Source organism: Coloeus monedula (genome assembly GCF_965178545.1).
Source record: "Coloeus monedula genome assembly, chromosome: 4".
Lineage (NCBI taxonomy): Eukaryota > Metazoa > Chordata > Aves > Passeriformes > Corvidae > Coloeus > Coloeus monedula.
Window position 1 is genome coordinate 25,580,738 of NC_138784.1, and position 20,416 is coordinate 25,601,153.

Here is a 20,416-nt window from a genome sequence, read left to right on the forward strand (position 1 = left end):
TAAGTTGGCTGGTGCCTTTTCTTATGTTTTCAAACCATGTTTTTTCCCATTGTTCTCCTACTTTTGTCAGGTGTTTGAAGGATGGTGTTCACTTAATGAGAAGCCAGATTACACTTTGTTTTCCTGTGTTTGTTCAATGCGTGGCTCTGGGCCCTATTGACAACACACTGTGTAAGTCCTGCTCTGGAGATAGGATTATTGATTTCCTCGTAGTCCTTTTTTTTTTTTTTTTTTTTTTTTTTTGTCACCGTAGTGCCTGAATGCTCATCGCTATAGAACCTGAGTGCTTCACAAACATTAATTTATATTTACAATGCCCCTGCGAGGAAAGGGCTTTTCTTGGCTCTCAGCTTATACAGAGGAGATGGCAATGGGCACAGATTGAAACCAGAAGCATTTAGTAATTCTGAAATACTAATTAGAAGTACATAGGATTAGTATTCTTCAGTCTGTGGACTGCAGCACTTGCTATATTCGAAGTGCCTTAGATACAGAAGTGAGCTGTCAGTCATCCCCCAAGACGTACTTGGGATTTCTGGTCTGCAGTGCACGATGAAAATAACAGAATTAGTGACCGCGTGCTTGAAGTGACTAATCTTAGAATCATTAAATTTGAAAAAGACCTTCAAGTTCATGAAGTCCAACCTTTGACCGAACCACCACTGTGTCAACAAAACCACGGCACTCAGTGCCAAGTCCAGTTACTTCTTGGGCACTTCCAGGGATGGCTATTCTACCACTTCCCTGGGCAGCCTCTTCCAATGCTTAACCACTCTTGATGCTTCACACCACACTGGGATCATGCTGATGTTTTTCTCCAGGTGATGCCATGGCAGCTGCTCCTTCAGCTTACAGTGGTGAGACCCTTGGCTGTGTAGCTCTTGCTGGATTTCAGCAGGGCTGGGAGCTGCAGCCTCCTCAGGGACAGCTGATCAGTGGGATTTTGCCTTGGCACTTGGTGGGAGCATCCATCAATTATTGTTTTGGAGCCAAGCACCTGTGTTAAACTCTTGCCAGTTTTGCAAGCAGGGAAATATGGATTCTGCTTTTCCATACAAGGAATATTTGGGGAATTTCCCATGTGGGAAATATGGTTCCACTGAGGGAATCCCATTTTGGTCTGTGTAACTGTTGGAACTTCTGTCTGCTTTGTCTCACGTAGTTCAGGTAAATACTAGTTATTTGCCCTTTTGTGCCTTTGTATTTTGATCTCTTTCAGAGAGCTTCTCATCACAACTGTCTTTCAACAGAAAGCTGTCTTCTCAATTTCATGGAAGCTTTGCCATAAAAAGAGTCTCTTTTTCACAAAAGAGGATTATTTGGGGCAATAAGCATAACACCACAGGGCCTGCAATGATTGCTGTAAGCCCCGAGTATCCAGGGTCTGCAGCAAGTTCTGGCTCATAATGGAGCAGGTCATCTGCAGGGTATGACAGCAGCCAGACACCTGTTCTTGATGACGTCTGGCTGCCAGGATTTGTTCCTCTTAGCTGCCAAAATAGCTGCCCTGCTTTACAAAAGTGGTACGAACAAGGACCAAATACTGGGAGAAGTCCGAATGCTGAACAAGTGGATAGGAGCCCCATGGAGCCAGACTTCAGAATTCAAATGGTTAAATTTTTTTTCGGTAATTATTATTTTGATTTAATGCCAAAAGTAAAGATTTTTCTTTATTTTTCTGACCTGCTGCCCTCTGCAGTACATAATTGCATAGCAAATAGGGCTAGCAGCTTTAATTTTTGACTTCCAGCTGTAACTGTTTGATCTCAGCCATACTGGTTGATTGTCTAAATGATGGTTTTGTATGTCACAGTAAAATTTTGGTTTATTTTGCCTCTCTCCCAGCTGTGTTTGCAAGTCTGGGGTTTGCTTGGATTTGGATAACTGATGTCTTGTGGGGGATAAAAGTACTTGTTTTCTACTTGTTGGCATCTGTGATAGGAAATCTAATCTTTCCATTGGTGTGTTTCTAGGATCCAGCAGAGGTAGATACAGCTATTTATTGCTGAATTTGACTTCTTTTAGTCATAGGTATTTGCTGTCCAATGGGATGTATGGTTCTCTGTGTGCATCTTGATGAGGAGGTAAAAGGGTGAAATGAGTGTGGTTTAGGGTAATTAGAAAATTTCACAGCAAAGAATTGATCTCCTGTGTTTCTGTTTGCAGTAAATGATCTAGTATGCTGCTTGAGCTTTTCTTCCCCTTGCAAAATTAAGTCACTTTGTTACCTGCATTTTGTTTCTGAGGCAGGAGTGACCACTGCATTTGAGCAAGCAGTGTTGCTCAAGTAATCTGTCTTGCTTCGCTCTAGAACATCCCTCTCACTGATCTCTTCTGTCAGCGGCCAGTGCCATCCCAGTTTGCCTCTGCTGCAAGCTGTCTTTGGGAAACTGCTAATTGCTGCTTATGCAAAACAAGCCAGTTCTTTGTCATTCAACTCGAAATGCTGCACATCTGCATGTGGCGAGACAGCTGCTTTCCTAAGGCTGTGACTGCCATCCTTTGGATGTAGGCACAAACCCTGATCACCTGCACTCTGACCTGGCGTTACCTGTGGCACTGAAATAAAGCAATAAAGCATGTTGAGTGTTGCTGTGTTACCCCGGGCTCAGTGCCGTGCTGGTGCAGTCACAGCTTCCCACTGTGCTAAAGGGTGGGGTGTGCATTGCTTGCCATACATGGTGTTTGCATAGTTTCTGTATGAAATGTCTCAGAACTGAGCAATGACAAGGCCAGGGCAGGTTTTGGTCCTCCCCAAAGCTGTGAAAACCTGGTTATGTAAATGCTGTCATCTCTGAGAAGTGTAATGCACACACACAAGCAATAAACACTAGAAAACACCTTTAGCTTTGGAGAATGAAGGTGCAATTCTTATTCTTTTGTTATAATGGTGCTAGTTTTCAAGAGTCTTTGCTGAAATTGCTTGGAGGAGAGATTTCCTTTGAGGTAGCAGGTTTTCTAATGAAAGTTGAAACAGCCAGTTATAACACTTGCATGAAAGCTGCAAGTCCAGGTGTTGGTGGGAAAGTGCTCTCAGTCTGCCTGTGGGAGCAGCTGGTCTGCTGTTACTTCCACATTGACAGATGTCACTCTGAAGCAATGCTGATGTGGTGTGCTCAGCTTTTTCACAAAATCACAGAATGGCTTGGATCAGAATGGCCCTTAAAGGAACATCTAGTCTCAACCGTCCTGTTATGTGCGTGGACACCTTCCACTAGACCAGATTGCTCAGAGCCCCATCCAACCTGGCCTTGAACTCTTTCAGGGGTGGAACATCCACCAGTTCTTTGGACAACAGGTGCCAGTATCTTTTCACCACCCTCATAGTACAGATTGTTTTCCTATTATCTAATCTAAATCTACCTTCTTTCAGTTTGCAGCCACTCTCCCTTGTTCAGTTGCTACATGCCCTTGTAAAAAGTCCCTCTCCAGCTCTCTTCTAAGCCCCCTTTCAGGTACTGAAAGGCTGCAATGAGATCTCCCAAGAGCCTGCTCTTCTCCAGGCTGAACAATCCCAGCTGTCTCAGCCTTCCCTAACAGGAGAGGTGTTCCAGCCCTCTGATCATCTTTGTGGCTCTCTGGATTTGCTCCAACAGGTCCAACATGTTCAAGTGTTGGGGGGCCCAGAGCTGGACACAAAACTCCAGGGGGTTTCTGATGAGAGCAGGGTAGAGGAGGACAATCACCTCCCTCAACCTGGAGTTTTCCCAGTTTGTATTCTACTTGGAAATAAAGGCCAAATTTTTGCCCACCTTCCCCTCCCCCAGCCCCCCATGCATGACTACATAGTAATTTTTAGAAAAGCAAAGTGGATTTGTTAGGTGAAACAAGCTCCATCATCTTTTCAGCTTTGGCATCGTATATTGTAGCCTAGGTGCTGCTCCAAAGCATGCTCTTAAGAGGAGCTCACAGCCATCTGTTTGATATTTATGAGATTGTAATTTTAGATCAGGGAGTTTATTATTCTGTATTAAAAGGTAAGCATAAAATAAACCAAGCTAAAGGGCATACAACCTTTCAAAAGGTTTTCAGCCAGTTAAATCTTTCTCTCTCTCTACTATATAATATTATGTTTGAAAGCAAGGTTACAAAATCACCTGGATGTGTTTTCTGTTACCTCTATGTTGAGATTGCAACCCAAATGCAACTGACTGCTGCCCTTGAGGGAACAAAATGCCTTCTGAACCTTTGGTTTTTTTTTTTTCTGGGGCAGGGAAAGGGATAGATGGTTCTGGTATTACAGCTGACTTATTTAGCTAAGTTTACCGTTAGCCTGTTGACCAGTGTGTTTAACTGCTCTATATCCCTCGAACCAGTGGCTGGAGGCAAGCCATGTTCTAGCACTTTCCTGGAGTGGTTTTACTGTTTAATAGTAGACTTGTGTTTTTGTCATTCAGTTTTTATCACACTCACAAATCTTTGCGGATTGGGTTCTGGTATGGCTGCTTCTCCCACAGCCTTTATTTTGCTTTAAGCTATCTTTGTTCACTGCAAGTCAAACTTTCTATAAAAGGGGGATGATCCAGGGCTTGGCTGTTGCTTGGCTCCTAGCTGGGCATAGGTAAAGAATCTTCCTCGGCAGTATCTGCCTGTATTTCATCAGGAGCTTGTGTGTGTGTGAGTTTGTCCTTAGCTGGGCCTTTGAAATGAAGATGAATTGTGATTTATGTGCAGAGATGAACTGTTTCCCCTGCAGAGAACACCACTAACAAATGTCCATATTGTTTTCTGGACCAAGGTACTGCTGGATCTCTAAGCTCCAGCAGATGTGGAACGTATGCTTAAAGCTTTACATATAAATACGTGTCCATTTGTATTAGTTTTTCTGTGCACACGTAACCCAAATAGGGTTGCTTTCATTTATACATGCAAACTCTGCACACCAGTTTATCATGTGGAAGATGCATCTCTTCACTTTGTTTTTTGCATGGATGAATGCAGCTGTGATCAGCTCATAGCTTATGGATTTTGTATGTGGGTTACTTAAGTTAAACACACAGCAAGACTTAAAAGCCTGTATGTGACTATTGCAGCAGCAGAGAGCACCAATGCCAGCATGCTGAGGTTCTCTGCATTTAATGAGATATGTGACTGGCCATCCAGTTTTTCCTCATAATCCTCTCCCCCCCAACAAGTAAACGTTCAGTACCTCTTGGGATCAGAAAATTTTGCCACCCTGTAGTTTGAAGATCGTGGGTAGGTGAAGCATGATAAGAGAAAGCCACTCAGATTGGTTACTCTGGCAGAATACTTTAACATCTGTGATCTTTATCTCAAAAGGTGGGGTTGAGTGACCTTGGAGAACAGCAGGAATCTTGTCTTGGGAAACCTGTGATATGGTTTGGAGTTGTGCTGTTGTGTGGCTGAAAGCTGCTTCATCTCATGAATCTTAACTGTGGAGTGCAAATGCTTTTTTTCTATTATAAGAGTACTTTTAATGCATTTGCTAGTTAATGCGTGTGTATTTGTAGCAAAGCTTGTCTATAGGGTGCTCTTCACCGCTTGTTATGTCATGTTCATGGCAGAATCCAGGAGAAGTGGAATAAAACAGGGAGAATTAGGCCCCGTTCTCTAATTGTTCCTTTAATGGATTACTCTAATTAGAAATGCATTATTTAATAATTAAAATGCACTCATTTGTAATTCTGTAATGATCTAAGTAGTTAGTCTTTGCAAGACCTGAAGAGGAGATTTAAAGCCAGTTAGAGACCTTTCATATGACATCCAAACAACGTGCACAATCATTAATTTAAGCTTAATCCTTGCTTTTTGCCAAAATGCTTGTATGTACCTGCATATATAATCTCCTGTGTCTTTTGGGAACTCGGCTTTTCTCTTCAGCAGTGGGTTTTCTCAGGCAGTGTTCACACTTTCAGTAACAGCCATAGACTGGCTCTACAGGAAGCTTTACGTTTTCTACAACTCTCCAGACTTTCTATATTACTATGGTTTTTGTACGTTGGGAGAAATAAAATTTGTAGCTCTGTCTCCTTAAGGAAAGTGCCTAGGTGTCTGTACCGTCCATCTCTTGAATCCCTTGGTCCTGCTTGAGTCCCTTTTGGTAGAGGAGCAGAGGTCTCAAAGCAAAGCTACTGCAAAGAGGTTATGTAGGCTTAAAAGCCCACGCAAAGGCCTCTGCAGCAGAAATCCTGCAGTGTGCACTTGCAGTTTATCAGACAGCAGGGACTCCATGTGGCTGTTCAGCCTTGGAATACATGCATGCAGGGGAGCCCCTGCTCCCTGCAGAGCTCCTGTGCCCCAGGAGTCTGCTACTCTTCTGCTTTAATGTCAGCAGAGGGGAAACCCTCATCCCTCAGCTATCCATGAAGCTTGGAAGATGAATATTTGCCCACAACAGAGATGAGATTTTCTTCAACTTTATTTTTAAAAACTACTTTTCCTGGAGGCTCTGCCTCTGAAATGCATCTGACAGCTGACCTCCAGCCTGAAGGCTGCTTCCACCTCCTCTTCTCCTGCTTGGAGTTTGTTTTCCAATCCCATCTGAATGACTCAGTGGTGATTACCCTCCATCTTAACGCAGTTCACGAAGGGAGGGCAACTCCACAGAGGAGCCCTGTGTTTCTCTGCAGGGCCTTGAAGACAGCCATGCTGTACCAGAAGAGACCTGCAGCCCATGTCCCTCTGTCTGGCACTGCAGTGAGGCAGGCTTTCAGATACAGCACATTAATCTGTGTGCACTGCATGGAAAGTTGTTACCAAAAGCTACTGATATTTTTTTTTTCTCTGTGACCAAGGTGGAAATAGTTATTTGCACTTGTACTTCGAGTCCTGAATAAGCAGCATGCCTTGCCTTCGATTCCTGTGCATTTTCCTTAGATACGCTATTTATTTTCTATGATTAATGCTGCTGAGAGCACCAGCGTCTGCAGAACAAGATAGAGTTCTGTCTCTATTCAGCTGTAGCTGCAATCACAGAATCATAGAATATCCTGAGCTGGAAGGGACCCGCAAGGGTTGTGGAAGTCAAACTCCTGAAGCAGTTTGTACTGTGGTCACTGCAGTTACCAAAACATGTGGATCACTGTCCCAGTGCTGCCCAAGCATGCAGGAAGTTTTGTCTATAGCTGTAATGTAACTTTTAGAAAGCATTTCTTGTGTGTAAGCATTGATGATGTAATTGACTAAGTGCTAAGTGTTTTCTGGTTTTATTTTCCTGTTTGTGTAGAACTTGTTACAGCTGCAGCAGAGGATCATTTTTTGGCTGTGATTAGGTGTGGAGCTGGCCCTTTGTTCTTTTAGTTTGATGATCTGTGATTGCTTTAGTTTTCTGTATCTTTTGGCTCTGGGGATTTCTTTGTCTTTTTTTGAACGATGTCACCTGGAATAGCTGCTTCTGCTGTCTCGAGCCTAAATTTGCATTTAATTGTAAAATGAATTTGCATTTCACAGATTTTTTTGAAATCTCTGTGGCTTGGGTTAAGGTTAAATCAGCTTTCCACATGAGTCTGTGACTTGCTCAGTCCTTTTGTATTCTCTATATGAGCCTAATCTCTTCACTAAAGAACCATATTTCCTCAGACTGACATATTTGAGCTTTAAGTCTGTCATATGCATCTACTGATTCAGCTTTCCATTGATGAAGAATAAAGGAGGCAGGTCCCACACCAGTACCTCTCTGCAAAAAGAGGCTCCTTGCCTTGACATCTGTCTGTGCCCTGTGCCTTGTTTTGTCATCCTCCCCTTCATCTGAAAGTTGTGCGTGCCTGCTTTGCTGGGAGCCCGCTGCAAAGAGGGATTGCATTGCCTGCTCTTAAAGGCTGCAGAGGAACAGCCACCCTCTCCACCCTAATTTCACACTGCTGTGGCTGCTTGGTGGTTTGTGGTGGAGGGGGGAGGTATCACCTCTCTTTTTTCCTTTGTGTAGCACCTGGGACACGGGCCCTGACTAGACCAGGGCATGTAAGCACTGCAGTCATACAGACAATTAGTAGTGCTAATTGCAAGGTCTCAAGCAGCAGAGGAACATGCTGGATCTGGATGGCTGGGCAAAGAAAGGTTTTATTTTGTGACAAGGAGTATGTAGAAACTTCGAGTCTACCCTGGGTACAATCAGCACAGCTTTTTTGCAGTGGTGACAGCTTCTCTTTAATCTTGTATGGGCTCTTGGTGCTTCTGACCTGTGCCTTGGGAGGAGCTAATTCATTTTAGCCTGCTCATAGTCTTTGCTGTGTGCTGTCCCCAAAACTGGTGCTCTCCTCTCCTCTTGTCAGGGTGTCGCCAAATGAGGTTTGTACCTTTCGCAGGGGGCAGCCCAGGGCTGTAGGGGGGATGCTGGTCTCTTCATGCTAGATGGTCTCTATATGGGATGGGCTCCTCTAGCCCTGTGTTATCTCTGCCCAGACCTCATCTCTGGCCTGTCACTGCCTGCAGCTCTCTCCCTGCTGCCACCTTCCGCCTCCATGGCCAAGGATATGCACCAGACCTGGTACACCTTGCTGTTGCACCAAGAGTGACTACCCAGTCTTGTTGAGTGGCCTCCAGTGGTAATGGGGGAACATGCCCAGAGCAGCAGAAATGGTTTCCAGTATCTGGGTGAGATCATTTGTTTTCCTACAGAAAAATTCAATACATCCCTTCCCCCTTCTTGTCTTCTTGGCTCCCCTTTTTTCTACTTTACAGTTGTTTACATTTCCCCCTTTCAGTCTATGTCCTCTTTTAAAAGGAGCTAAAAAAAATGACCTCATAAAACCTTTGCTCGTAATTGTCAGAGCTGCCTTGACATGGAGGCACAGAGGCCTGATTAAAGGGGGAAAAAACAAATGGTGTTCGGGTTCATATGAGAAACAAAATTATTTTCTTTTCCTTCTTTTTATAAGATTGTGTGAAATGAAAAGGGGGAAAGGTAAAATAGAAGAGTTTAAATTCTGCACCAGGGAAGATCTTGGTGTGTTCTGTCCCTGTGCACAGTGTATAATTAAACCCAAAATAGAGCAGTGAACTGAGGGAGGGAGGTGGGCTAGAGGACCAAGCAGGGAGGGGGCAGGGTTACTCACTTCAGAAGCATGATCCAAAAATAAGTCTCTATTTCTTTCCTGCTTTGTTTGATAAATGGGCTTGGTCTCATTTGATGCCATTTCTGGTTTGCTCTCTTTCCATCTTCGTCTGCCCCCATTCTCTCTGCTATGTCACCATGGGATGCGATGTCCCCAGCTCATGCTGGATCTGCTGTGCCAGAGATGCACCTGCAATGAAGGAGACTGGCAGCTGTCTGGGAAGCACTGGGGAGTGATGGGCTCCAGGAACTCAATCTGTTGATTGTAGCTTTGTCTAATATGTCTTGTAATTACCTCAGTGGTTTTGGCTTTGTGGTGTCTCCCCTGCCCCCCCAGACTGGAGCCTTTTTCCCTTGGTCCAAATATATCTCTGTAACTCTTCTTAGATCCTCTGCACCCCCATGACTTTTACCACCTTTACATACTTTGCTTCTGTGCTTTAATTAGCTTTGATTTCTCTTTACTTTTTTCCCTTTTTCTCTTTGTTCTGTTTACACATCTTCCTGCTTCTTCTACCTCTTTTTCCTCCTATTTATGCTCTCTGCTTTATTTTTCTCTCATTGCATTGCATTTTTCTAGGGCATCACACTCACAATATAGCCACAAGGTAAAGGCCAACGGGCTTGCGAAGGAAACTGCTTTGCAAGAAAGTGAGAAATTCAGGTTAATTGGATGGAATCAGGTCAAAATTTAGTTAATCTTTGAGTGGGTGGGTGTGTTAGCACAAGGCTGTGTATGCATGCCCAGTCTAGGGGCTGATTCAGGCATATTCGTTTCCAGCTTTGTATGAATATGCACATTCCCTCAGAGACTGGGAGAGTGATGTGCATCTGGGGAAAGCGACAGCAATACAAAAGTGACATCTCTTCATGTCATAGCAGAGAAACTTCTTCCTTCTCTGGCAAGAGAAAAAGGCTGTCAAATTGTAGAGTAAGGGTAGCTGTAGAGCTGTAACATAATAAACAATAGTGAGAGATCAAATAGTGCATCCATCCTCAGGAAAGCATCTCTATGTAGAGGGCAGAGGGGCATTGCCTTTGTGTAGGATGAAGAGAGGGAAGATTCCCTCAGATATGTCTATTGATTTTTGTGTGTGTGATTAAGGAGTAGGTTTATTTTTTCAGAGCTGTCCCATTTTATTTAGCTACTGAGATGTCCACTATATTTGAATGTCTGGATGGGATTAAAAGTTAAGGAAATTGGTGCTGTAGTTCTGAGGGGCCCAAAAAAAAAAAAATTTAATCCTTCAGACTGGAAGGGTTGTCAGGGTCCTCAGGAGTCCAACCTCCTGCTCAAAGCAAGGTCAGGAGTGAACTTAGGCTGGGCTGCTCAGGGCTTTGTCCAACTGAATTTTGAAAACCTCCGAGTATGGAGTCTGCACCACCCCTCTGGGCAATGACTGCAATAGCTGCTCTAAGTAGGGAAGACTCTCTTGCTTCCATTTCATTTAAAAGCTATTGTTTCCCTTTCTCCTGCTATGTACTGCAGTAAAACACCTGGCTCCATCTCTTCTTTGGGCTGGAAAAAGGGCTCTCAAATCTGTTCAGGCTGAACAAGCCCCAGTCTCTCAGCCTCTCCTTGCAAGGCAAGTCCTTCAGCCCCCTGAGGCCCTTGGTGGCCCTAGACTGAACCTGATCCAGTTTGTCAACAACTTTCTAGTGCTAACAGATCCAGAGCTGATCCAAGTACCCACATATGGTCTAGCAAGTGTACAGTATGAAGGGAAATAAACACTTCCCTTAACCTACTGGTGAAAGTCCTGAGAACACAGTCTTCTATGCTCTTTGTTAGCTGCCTCTGCTGCTGGGACAGAATATGTACTTCTGAACCTTTTGTTGCTTTAAAGCCAGCTGTCTGATTTGGCCAGTGCAGCATCTGAGTGGGCATTGCCCTGCTTGGCAGCTGACTGTCCCCCATCTAAGCCCTAAAGGAAAAGGATATGGATCATCATTTCTGCTATGAATTTGGTATGTGGGATAGACAGTCTGCTGGGAGTGGTAAGGGCTCTGAAGGTAAGGTGGAGCTGCTGACCTTGTAATCATAAATAAAAGGATTATTTGATACTGGGTGGAAGCTATTGCAAAGGGAACTGCTGCTTAGATAAGAAAAAGCTTGCTTCTTTTGAGGAAAACAAACAAAATTCCCCACTTCTCCTATTCATTTGGAAATAGTGACATTCTGGCTTCTATCATTAAGTAGCAGTAAATAAGGCCAGTTAGAAGCAAAGCACTTTGAGTTCCTATCACCAGGTACTCCTATGGCTGAACGTGTGCTGCCAGGTACTGCTAAAACACTGGAGTCTTGTTTAGTTCTGCAGGGTAGCTATCATGCTGTCCATCTGTCACACAGGAGGGCAGTTTAAATAAATTCAGTCCTCCTGCAGTCTTAGGCCTCGCTGAGAGCGGTAAAGGGCAGAGAACACATCTGCAAAAGTGGTGCTCCACTGATCTAGGCTCTGATGTGCACTTTAAATTCTGAGTCCCATTGTGGTGTGACAGATCTTTGTCCTTCGCACAGGGGACGCTTGTCTTCATGCAAGCAGGTGTCCTCACCTGTGTGGCTTGGTGTGACCGCTGAGCTGTGGGTTCATGAAAATATAGCCTGTGATAGATGTTCAAAACCTCTTTTACTTCCAGTGCTGGTTTCGACCATGCAGTTATGGGCTAGAATTATTCACTTGTACATCTTTGCATCTCAGTAGCTGAAATATAATATTAATGAATTAAAGGGCAATTCCGAAGCAATTTGAATATTCAGAAATACGGTAGAAAATTGGCAAAAGGAATAACAGATAATTTATAGGGAGAAGCCATTCAGAAGTGTAATCTGAGTCCCCTTTCTTTCGAATTTTGTTATAAATCATTCATGATTAGGGTCTGTAGGAGGATGCTTGAAATTGGAGATGTAGGAAACTTCTAGGAAGCTGGAAAGAGTGCACTGTCCTGATGTAACCTCAAATTTAATAGAAACCTTGCTTCATACGTGTTCTGTCCACACTTGGGAGAATCTTCAATGGAGACAAGGACTTAATGTTGTAAGAGGAAGGGCCCCAGTAATGCATCAGCTGGTCCAACCAGTGGCCCACGAACAATGAGCATTCATGTGCTTCAAGTGATTTCCCATTTAGGGTCTATGTCAGGGCAGGGTTTGGGCGACGAGAGTGCTGCTGCACAAGTCATGGCTTCGGGCAGGGGCAGGAGGTGGATTGGGGTGAATCAGACACCCTCCCTCAGCAGTGTGAGTACATGGTGGCTCTCGGCTGTCTGATGTGGTTGCTTGCCATAGGAGCTCGGAGGTTGTCCATCTCCATGTGGCAAAGGAGACACCCACTCCATGTCCTGTTGATGCTTAAGGAGAGTCCCTTATCCAGGATTGAGGTGACTTTGCATCAAGGTGGGAGCTAAGATTTAGTCCTTGAGGAGTGGAGCCCTGATACATTCTGTGCCCGCCCCCGTAGGACTCTTAAGCCCCCAAGGAAGGTGGCAAAGCACGCAGGCAGAAGGGTGGATGTGAGCTGCATCGATGAGGGACTCTGTCCCTTTTATCCTGGAGCTATGCAAAGGCAGCCCACAGGCCCCTGGCTGAAACTCTTTCAAACATCTTTATCTGTAGCATGCTAAATGCTCGTGATTAGTTTTAATTCCAGCTATTTTCAGCTATTAAAGTGCTGCTTTCCTTGCATGGCCTCGTGCTTTTAATTAGCCAAAGCAAACCCATGTGCTACAAAATCCCTTCCTTCATCCAAAAGGAGGAGAGTTTTATAATTTCTGCCACAGCTCCTCTTTCAGACAGGCAAAACAGGATCCAGTAGCTCTCTCCGAGCTGCCAGGAGCCTGCACTGCTGTGGACTGTTTCCCTGGCATAGGAAGAGAGAGATAGAAGACCCCTTTTGCTCCATGTATCTGTTCCTTGGTGATCGCTGCCTGGGACGGTGGGGACCAGGGATCTGTGATGCACACGTGCCATGTCCCTGGGCTGCTGGCTGCTGAATGGCACGTGCGGCATCATGAGGCAGTGCCCACCTCTGCTCCAGTCCAGGTCCCCTCACAGATCCCCCACCTGCTGCTCCTGCAGGCATCCTCTTTCCTCCTTTCTCCTCTGCTGTAAGCACATATTTTCAGATAAGCGATACAATATCATCTTATTTTGTGTGCTGTCTACTGTGCTAGCTGTATTCTCTGAACACAATAGCACAAATTACTTTACATAACAGAAGTAGGGAATTCAATAATAGCAACCATAGAGGGAAGGGAGAAGTGAACCACTGAAAAAAACCCAAGAGAGATGTTTCCAGCTATGAGCTTTAATACACAGAGGAGTTAAATTCAATGCAAGGTTGATTTTTGTGGGCCAGTCATGAAACAACTGAAACACCTCAATAGGGAGTGAGATGGGGGGAAATCCCTGTTTCTCCTGAAATGCAGTGAAGATAGGGACATGGAGAATGGCCTTAGGATAGATGGGTACTCAATCTGCAAGAGCTGTCAGTGTATCTCCTCCTAAACTGCACAGCGTGACCATGGTCATGGCTTTATTTTACTCACGCTCCCCATTTAAATTTTTTCCATTTTTTCCCCCTCTTTGAGATGGTGATCAGCACTGCATATAATAATCTGAGTGTGATTCCAGCCCTGAATTATAGAGGGCTCAGCACAGTCTTTGTATTGCTTCATCCTGTTCCTCCTGTGTTCTGACATCGTGGTTGTTTTATTTTTTTTATTTTTGCCACAGCTGCACAGTAAGCTGAGCTCAGCATTCAGCTGTTCCTATTGCCATCTAGATTCCTTTCTTTGGTAAGAGAGTTATTTCATAAATTTGAAAGATGTGTGAATAATATACAGTTTTCTCCTCTTTAGAGGTATTATTTGCATTTAGCAACATTGAATATAACTTATTATCACAGTCTATTTGCTTAAGTCTCACTCAGGTTCTTCCCTATTCCTTTCGGTCTTGGCTGCCTCAAATAACTTGGCGTTGTCTGCAATTTTGTCACTTGCTGTGTGTTCTCATTTCCAGCTAAGTGTGTTTAAGCAAAATGTGACACAGCCTAGAAATGAGTCTTTATCTCTCACAAAATTCACTGCCATAGTAAGGATTTTAACACCAATGTGGTACAAACATTGACCAATTTTATTCATTCACTAGCTTGTCATATTTGAATTATTCAGGGAGTGGTAAGACACTATTTTCTTTAATGTGTATTAAAAAAAAAAAGTAGTTTGCCACAGCATATTCTTCCAGATGTTTAGATACTGTGCTTTTAAAACTTATTTTATTCCAGTTGTGGGGCCTAACTTGAAAAGTCCCTTATATAGAGGTTTCTGGATTGGCTTCTAAGATGCTTTCCAAATGCAAAGTGTGGCCTACTAATTCCCCAAGTTGGTTTATGTTACTGCATGTTTAAGTGATGGAGTTGCCTCATACTGCAAGTAGTTTAGAGATCATTGGTGTAATATTTGGTAGTCGCAGCTTTTGGATTTAACGTGTTGGTTTGCTCCTGAGCTGCTTCTCCTCTTGGCCCCTCAATCTCCAGCAGTGTTGTTTCACTTTTAGTGCAGAAAAGGATGGAAAAGAGGCCAGAGACAAAACTTTTAAAAGGGGAAATTTAAACTAGTTTCTTCTAAATGAATTGGAGATTAATGAATCTATTCAAGAGCAAGAAAGATGATAGCTTTTCCTTGTACAACATGAAAAATAAGAGTGATATTGGGGGCATGGTCGAGTGAAGTGGGACTTGAGGCAAAATAGGGAAATGGGTCAGGATAAGAGGAAATGAAAGTGTGGATGAAGGTTGCAGTGAAGGGAGACTCAGGAAAACTGTAATGATGATTAATTAGGCTTCTCCCTAAATAACTGTTGCCGTCTGTACATCTGAAAGCCATTCAGACGAACAGCACATGTTTGGAGAGTCCTACAGGTAATAAAGGTAAGTAAATTAGATATGAAGTTACAAATCGAAGTATCAGAAGAAAAGTTCATCGCAATTTTGAACTGCACCGTTAATGTTATCACCACTGTTATTTTTAGCTCTGTTTTCTAGGGAAATGGAGGTGATCAGTGTTCCCTTGTAAGAACCTTTAGGCTGATTTCAGTCTCAGGTGGTTGGATGGAGGAGTGCAGTCCTACTAATGCCCTCACCCAAGGAAGGATGGGCAGAGCAGAGATGCTGTCTGTTCTGCTTGATCCACTGGCTGCTGAAAGGCAGGGACCTGGGCAAGCAGCCTGCTGTGCCAGATGGCCAAACAGCACCCACGCAGCACAGGAGCAGCCGTGGTGGCTGCCAACACTTGCCACGCTGGGAGGGCACACTGTGCCGAGTAGGGTGCACTGGTGGGAACAAGGAACGGACCTAGGCATGGTGGCAAACTGTTGATGTTGGGAACACTGGGAGGAAGTAAAACATTGTGGTGTGATGCAGAGTGCATAGAGTTGGAGGAGAAGTTAACCTGAGATGTGCTGGTAGGTGGGTAGACCCAGAGAGGTTGAAGAGATTAGTTTTGTGAGCAGCAGAACTAATGATGCCTCATGTTTGTGTCTCAGCCCTTGCAACCCTCTCTCCCTGCAGTAGGAAGGGTCGCCCTGGGGAGCACTGGCACAGGGACCTGCTCCTGAAGAGGGGACTTCTGGAAGTTAAAGACAAAAACTGTAAAAGCTTAAATTCTGCAGTTCAGAGCACCTTGCTCTTACTGTTACATGGGAGGATCGGGAACTGGTTGTGGTAGACCTCATGTAACCATAGGAAGACAAAATGGTCCCTGCTCTAAAGAGTTTTAGATGTACAGCAAGAAATCACATTGTAGAGCTGGCATGTAGTCCTCCTTTTTCCTGTGTGATTGCAGTTGTTACACGTTGAGTACTCTAAGTTCTGGGAGGGATTTTGGGAAGAGCAAAATAGGAAAAGCAGTGAAAGAGAAAACAAGGGAAATGCCAAAGGATCTGGATGGGGGTTTTTTTCTTTTCTTTTTTTTTTTTTTTCCCCTTCCCTCTAGCAGGAAAGAATTGAAAGTTCCAGTTTTGTGTTGTTCGACTTAGCAACAAGTCAACGGGGAGCCTGGAAGGAGTTTACGACAGGAAAAGTTTGTGCCCCAGGAATGAAGAGGATTTACTTTAAGGCTGTAGAAATGCTGGAAGCTTTTGGAGGAGGAAAGGGACAAAATATTTTGAGTGTTTGAAAGAGCTTTACGCGTGTGAAGGTGTTAGGCTGATGACTGCCTCATTGTGGCTTGTGGCACTTGCAACCCAGCTCAAACACGCTGGAAACTGTTGCTAGGATTCAAGTTGGAGCCCAGGGAAGAGGCCTTGCTGCTGCACGTCTCTGACACTGCTGACTTGTGTCTTAGTGCTGGGATGAGCTCAGTTGGTTGGAGCATGGTGCTAATAACAACAAGGTCATGGGTTTGATTCCTGTATGGGCTACTCACTTAAGGGTTGGAGTTGATGATCTTCGTGGGTCCCTTCCAACTCGGAACATTCTGTGATTTCTAGGGAGAGAAGCATCCGCTCAAGCACAAAATTAAGAGAAGGAATATGCCAATTACCAGTCAGTCAGACTGGAAGCCCTATCACTGCTTCCTTGGCTCTATCCCAGCCCCACAAGCCTTAGCAGTGTCCTAGACTTCACTGGCTGCCATCATCAGGAGTGATAAAGTCTGGAAGCACTTCCATCCATGATGGCAGCAGTTCCCAGGTATTGCTGCAGTCCAGGAGAGAGCACACAAAGTTTTCTTTTTTAAAAGGGGATCAGAAGGCCACAGCAAGGAAGAGTGTATATGGAGACAGCACTACAGAGAAGGTGATACCTACAGTCAGAAAAGCAGGTGTATCACAAATAAGGGGAAGCTGGACAGGAACAAGAGATGGCAATGGTGAATTCCAGGAGGATGGAGGAGCTCAGCATATAAGGCTGTACTAAGGTCAAAGAGAATGAGCCAAGAGAAAAGCTCATGGTTTTATCTGCAAAGATGAAGATGAGATCATTAGCTATCCCAGGCAGTTCCAGTGCTCTGACTCTGTCAGAGCCTGATCTAAAAACAGGCTGGATCTATGCTGTGTATAAAAATGAGAGGTGGCATTTCCCTCCCCCCCCCCCCCCCCCCCGCTTTCCTGAGAAGAGGGAGGGCTGCAAAGTGAGATATGTGTCAGGGCAAAGGTGGAAATGTGCAGGAATAAAAGTAGTGACATCTAGCAAGGCGGCAGGAGAGTAATGGAAGAGAAGAAATTTGGAATTGTTACAGTGGGGCAGGGTAGTAGGTGGGGGGTGGAAGGAGTGGGAAGTGATGCAAGAGGAAAAAGAGATGAGGAATACCCTGAGGGATGTGAGAAGGAATAAATAATATCTCGGGAGCAGTGAAAAGCAGCAGCAGGCAGGGAGCGATGTTATTGAGATTTAGACCAATCTTATGTTGAAAGGAAGCAACATGCTATAGTTGCTCATAATACATGTGTGTAAGCTTCAGTCCTGCGTGCACACACCTTTTCAACGATAAGGAAATGAGTAGCAAATTAATTAGGAATTGGGAGCATTGTTCTCATTGTCTGGCAATCCATAAAGAAAAGATGGTCAAGTGCCATGACTGAAAAGGAGCTGGAAGCTCAGAGAAGGCTTGGGCATTTGGCAGTCAGGCTAACTGAGCTAGATAAAGCAATGCAAAAAAATTTGGCTGGGAAGCAAACTACTTATCCTGAAACTGGCTTGTGTCACTTCAGCAGTTCTCAGTGCAATACCGTATTGTAGCTGCATTTTCTTTGGACACTGAGCTAAGCAAATATTCCTCTGCCTGTTTATCTTACAGAAGAAGCTGATGTGGAGAGGGATAAGGATGTTGGGCCTGTGTGGTGCTGGACTGAGTCTGACATGCTGGCCTGGCCTCTCTCTGACAGTGATTGGTGGGGAAGGTGGCAAGCGCCCGACTGTGCCTGAAAGGTGTCTCTACCTTCTCGGCTGTTAACTGGCATGAATCATAGCAGTTGTACTAACACAAACAATTGTTTCTATAAACTGAAAATGGGGTGTTAGGCAGGGTTTGCTTGGCCTGATCTGTGAAGGTCTGACTCAAAATGATGAGAGGAAACTGATCCTGGAAGTGGAAAAAGATCCAAATGAGCATCACAGAAGTTAATGCTGATGCCCACTTTATCGGCCGTGACTAGTAGCTGCCCTTTACTTGCTTCATTCTCTGGCTCAGAGGTTCCTTTTCTGCATATGACTCCAATATGCTCAGGCACTTCAAAAAATCAAGCAGTAAATGTGATTGCTTTGATTATAAATGTCATCCAGCTTGGATGAAAAAGGAATGGCTGAGCTGGTGTAGTACATAACTGCTGGTGATTAACCACAGCAGGGAGCACCTCACAAAAAGGTGTCCAGACCTTGCTGTAGGCAAGTGTGGATTTATCCCCTGTGTATGGGTTAGAGATGGATGTAAGTGATGGGGCTTTGAGTCTCTAGTAATGATTACTCTGCATACGGATTTATTTTCCTATGAATTGATTGGTTCTGTATTGAGTGATGTGGGGATCCTGGTCTTGCTGCCTTCTGTGGCAGAGTTCTGCTGTTTAATCATATATTGAAATTGGGAGGAGAGGAGGGAGAGCAGCACACTATTTCATTTCTGCCAGGTTGGATTTGCCATCTTCTAATGACTGTGTATCATCTTGGCCCAGTGCTGGGAGCACGGAATTTCACCAGTTATTGGTTTTATTATTTTATGCACTTCTATAAATTTTTTCTGTTCAGATGAGCTCAGGACCAAAAGGGATGGCTGGAGTTGCCTTATCAGGCACCCTGCAATCATGAGCCCCTGTGCTAAGTCCAGAATGAGCTGCCAAAAATGTACTCTCACACGTCAGAGGCTGTGAAATATTTTTGTGTGCTTTACAGCAGATGTAGGACCAATGCAATAGCAGATCAAAAATCTCCGACAGTAATATACTGTGGTGACAGCCCTGCCTGGCAGGAATCAAGGGTATTGCTAATGCAGTTGGTGCTTGCAGTAGGGAAGAGGATTTCCTTCGTAAAAGGGACCAGAAACCAACGCAAAGTTTCCCCTCCTTGGAGACAACAGTGTTCCCAGGCTGTCCATCACTTCTCTCACCTTTCTCTGAACCCTCTCAAGTTCTGCAAAAACTGTTGCAGCCTGAGATAGCCAGTCCTGCGTTTTATCTGTGTCCTTCCTCTTCCAAGTCCTTTTGCAGCTGGGCACATTTCTGATGGCACTGTGTTTGGTTGGGCAGTGCTGAGTTGGGTGCAGGGACACCAGCTCCCGTGCATAGGCTGTTGCCTCTCAAAATCCTGTGAGAGGACTTGGAGCAGCTTTAACGTGGGTTTTCCAGGATAATCGATTTGTTTTAACTGACAGTGTCACTTATCGTTGTGTTGGCCATCTGCCTTGCTTTGGTTAAGTTCTCAGTTCAACATCCAAGAATTCTCTCTGGTCTTGAGAGGCTGTTTTGAATTCCCCAAAATAACCTGTATCCTCTGCAGACTCTGTGACCCCACCAAGAGCTCTCTTCCCACATCATTTATATATTATTTAAACCATCTGTACAGCACTTTCTTCCTCTACGCTGAATTAATGTCCTTCTGAATGACTCCTGTTGTGCTCTAAACAGTCTTCTAAAATCTAGAGTCATTTGTATATCTCTTCATTCACTACCTCTTCCTAGGACACTGAACTTAATTACATTGTGAACCCTATTACTTAAGGGCTCAGATATTGTCACTTCTTGATTTAGTTCCTGCATGTTGCTGAAAATTAAGTCAGGAATTGCTGCTTTTGCTTGTGGGCGCTTGAATTATCTGTTCCAAGAAGCAATTGTTTAAAGAGCAGAGGAGCTGTTGTGTTCTTTGTGCCAGCTTACAGGTGAATTCCCCCATCTTAATTTTCTATAAATTGTGTGTTCTTTCAAAACTGCATACCCAGCTGTCTTTAGCTACAGTCCTGATGATAGATGTGCAGCATGGGATTATAAATGTATTGCAGCTCCCGGGGTTGTGAATTCATGCAGAGTTGATGGAATGATCTTCTGCACATGCTTTTCCCCCTTAAGAGTTTTAAGGTTTTCTGAATTAACTCCACTGAGGTATTGAAAAGACTACATTATTCCTTCAACCCTTTGGCTTGAACCCACTTTTCTATAGAACTTGCAGCCAGGTATTATAATATCTCATTTGCTTTTTAGTGTTCCACCAAGTTTCTGTCATTCATAGTGTATTAGTCATCATCCATTGCCAGGATATCTAGTTCACCTTAAAATCTGCCCGTTTTGAGATGTTTAAAGCCAGGCTTGAAGGGGAGAGAGGGGAGTAAAAGTACAAAAAAAAAAAAAAAAAAGAAAAAAGAAAAAGAGAGGTAGTTGTAGAAATGCTAATGTCAAACCTTCCTCCCTTGTTTAAGTCTGGG

General features: G+C 44.2%; 1 protein-coding gene across 3 annotated transcripts in view; it reads left to right on the plus strand.

The window, feature by feature from the left end:
* Window positions 1–1,526: 1,526 nt before the first annotated feature.
* CACNA1I (calcium voltage-gated channel subunit alpha1 I) overlaps window positions 1,527–20,416 on the plus strand; it is a 123,322-nt gene continuing 104,432 nt past the window's right edge. The window contains exon 1 of one of the 3 annotated variants that reach the window (XM_082280552.1): window positions 1,527–1,627. The gene's annotated coding sequence lies outside the window, so the exon portion shown is untranslated. The remainder of the gene's footprint in view (window positions 1,628–20,416) is intronic. The other 2 variants (XM_082280549.1, XM_082280548.1) reach the window with 2 other exon arrangements.